Raw genomic sequence first — 3,129 nt, 5'->3', positions numbered from 1 at the left:
ATCCCCATGACTGCTTTACTGTATTTTTAAGGTCAATATAATGTACATTTGATAATAAAATAATATTTTCCAAATAACCGGGCAATGATAAAACTATTTTCCAGGGCAAGGGCATTTCAAGTGATTTTGCAGGTAAAGCGCAATTTTCAAAAACTGCTTTTTCCCCACCACATTAGCATTATTCTATTTTCTGCAAGGGTATAGCAGGCAAGGAAACAGAGTCAAAGGCAGTGGCTCCAACGATGTATTTGACAGGAATTCAGGGTGGGATCCCTCGGTCCCGGGGGGCGACAGTTCCAATATGGAGCAAGACGGTCTGGGGATGGGCATGTGGTGCCTTATCAGCAAATCCCTCATGAACTTTTCTTTAGGAAAACCACATGTGGGGTACATGCACTAGCCTTCCTCAAATACGAATATCAGTCATTGTTGTGCTTCCCTGAAGAGGAAAAACAAAAGTCAAGAGAAAGATTTGGGAAGAACATGACTGGCAGTATTGACAGAAGGACAGTGATTGTCAATCTTTAATGAACTGCGGCAGGCACTGAAGCAAGAAGCTTGGCTTTTCATGATGCTGTGGGATGCACAGACAGTGTCTCACTCATTAGCCCATGCATTTGCTCACATATATCCACACAGCCTTTACTGTGTGCCAGATACAGGGAGGGGCCCTGCGAGTACCCAGATGTGTAGGAAACACATCCTGCCTCAAGAGTTCATGCTCCACACACAGAGCTTCAGCCAGAGGGCTTCTCAACCTCTGCACCCATCTGGGGCTGATGACTCTGTGGGGTGGGGCGTCCTCTGCCCTGTAGGGTTTTGAGCAGCATCCCTGGTCTCTACCCCATAGATGCTGGTAGCACGCCCCGCTCTAGGTGTGACAACTAAAAGTTGGCTCTAGATACTGTCAAATGCTACTGCTAATTTGTCTCTAGTTGAGAACCACTGCCATAGATGTTAGATATATGGAGGATGATGGTGATGAAGATGAAGATGACAGATGATAGACAGATAGATGATAGATAGATAGATAGATAGATAGATAGATAGATAGATAGATGATAGATAGATAGATAGATAGATAGATAGATAGATAGATAGATAGATGATAGATATAGAGATAGATGAATGGATGGATAGATGGATGGGTGGATAGATAGATACATAGATAGGATGGAAGGATGCACAGATAGCTATGATGGATGGGTAGATAGATAGATACACTTCCGTAGGTGGGCTCAATGTACGCCCTTAAGGACTTGCCACGTCCCACTGTAGGCAAGCTAGGATGGCAGGAAGAGGCATTTGATGGTCTGCACTTATTGTCTTCTCAAAGGATGTAAAACAAATGTACAGGTCAGCTTAATACAACCCTGAGACATTCAGATTCATTACATGTGGTTCAGAAAGATTTCAGGATTCCAGGGGACTCAAAGGCCACATCAGATGGAAGGGTAAGCAACATCTTTATGACTAAGAAATCATAAGATTGATGGCAGGGCAGAATGAGATGGCTGGGAGACAAGGACCACTCCCCCAGGAGCAAACACACTTAAATCAGTTTGCCCAGAATGGGGATGTGTGTGACTTCAGATCATTAATTGGAATCACACATGGTTCTATTATGATCTATAGATAATATGTTAACTAAGAGATAGTCTCCCCCCACTCCCGCTCTCCACAAACTTCTAACATCTGCTATATGTGCTTGTAAATCTGCATGCTGAAGCAAAATCCTTAGCTAGCAGTCAGTTGTCCATCTTTGATTGCTCCCAGGGCTTCACTGGAAAACAAAACCCAACCCAGGCGATTCTCTTTAAGATTTGGTTTCTAATGGCACATGCAGCTCTCATTCCAGGGAAGCTGGACTGGAGTCTAGATGTGAGGAGGGATGCCTCCATCCTGCCACTAAATCCAGGCCGCAGGATGCTGCATCCTGTGGCACTTTTTCTGCACTTTTTATCAAGTAGGCCCAAACTATGGGCAGTACAGTGAGTTTCTGGGTTCCAGGAGGACCCGATATTTCTGGAAAGGAAAGCCCAAAGGTCATTTTAACTCCATCCTGAGTGTCTGGCCATTCAGCCTTCCTAACAGAGTTAACCTTGTTACATCCTAAGAAGCCAGTGGTTCTCCTCCTTTGCTTCGTGTTGTGATCACCTGGGGAGATTAAAAATTCCTCACGTCCTGGTGTGATCACTTCCTGGGACTGGTGTAACAAATTACCACCAATTCGGGGGGTGCTTAAAAGAATTGAAATTTATGATCTCCCAGTTCTGGGGACCAGATGTGTAGGATCAAGGCAGGGCAGGGCCACTGAGACCCGGGCAGTGCAGGCTCCCCACCTCCAGAGGCTCCAGGGAGGGTCCTTCCTGCCTCCCCCAGCTTCTGGGGCTCCAGGCATCCCTGGGCTGGTGGCCGCATCCCTCCCATCTCTGCCTCCATCTTCACGTGGCTTCTCCTCTGTGTCTGTGTCTCCTTTTCTGTCTCTTATAAAGACACCTGTCATGGAATTTAGGGTCCACTTGGATAATCCAGGACAAGCTCATCTAGAGATGTTTTACCTAATTATGTCTTCAAAGATTATTTTCCTAAATAAGGTCCATTCATAGGTTTCAGGGTCTAGGATGTGGACATATCTTCTGTGGGGCCATCATTCAACCCAATACACCAACCCATATCTTTAACCAATTAAACTAGAATCTTTGAGGGAGAAGCCTCTGTGGTTATAATCTGTCAAGGTTGAGATGAACAAGTGGTGGGTTTAGTGCCGAGAGTCAATAGGTGGTCTGGCAAGGGAGACTGGGAAATGTGGTGCATCCTCTCTTCATCAGCTTAGACTGAAAGGGGACACCTGATTGGTGAGATTTAGTCACATGACCCCATCTGGAGGCAAGGGAGCCTGGGAAATGTAGTCTGTGCCTGGGAAACTGCCACGGCCCACTGTGCATTTTCTTATGGTTTAAAGCTCTGTGGGGGGATCTAATATGCTCATTTCCACCATGTTGCAGGGTCCTCCTCCCCATATAGACATCCAAACCTCGGTATGTGTTTTTTAAGCTCCTGTGCTTATGTTTCCAGACTTGGGAGAAAGAGGAAGCTCACTGCACACCCACTTTATAGGTAATTGTT

The sequence above is a fragment of the Phoca vitulina genome, unplaced genomic scaffold, assembly GCF_004348235.1.
Source record: "Phoca vitulina isolate PV1807 unplaced genomic scaffold, GSC_HSeal_1.0 scaffold60, whole genome shotgun sequence".
Classification (NCBI taxonomy): Eukaryota; Metazoa; Chordata; class Mammalia; order Carnivora; family Phocidae; genus Phoca; species Phoca vitulina.
Note: the sequence above shows the minus strand (reverse complement) of the source record.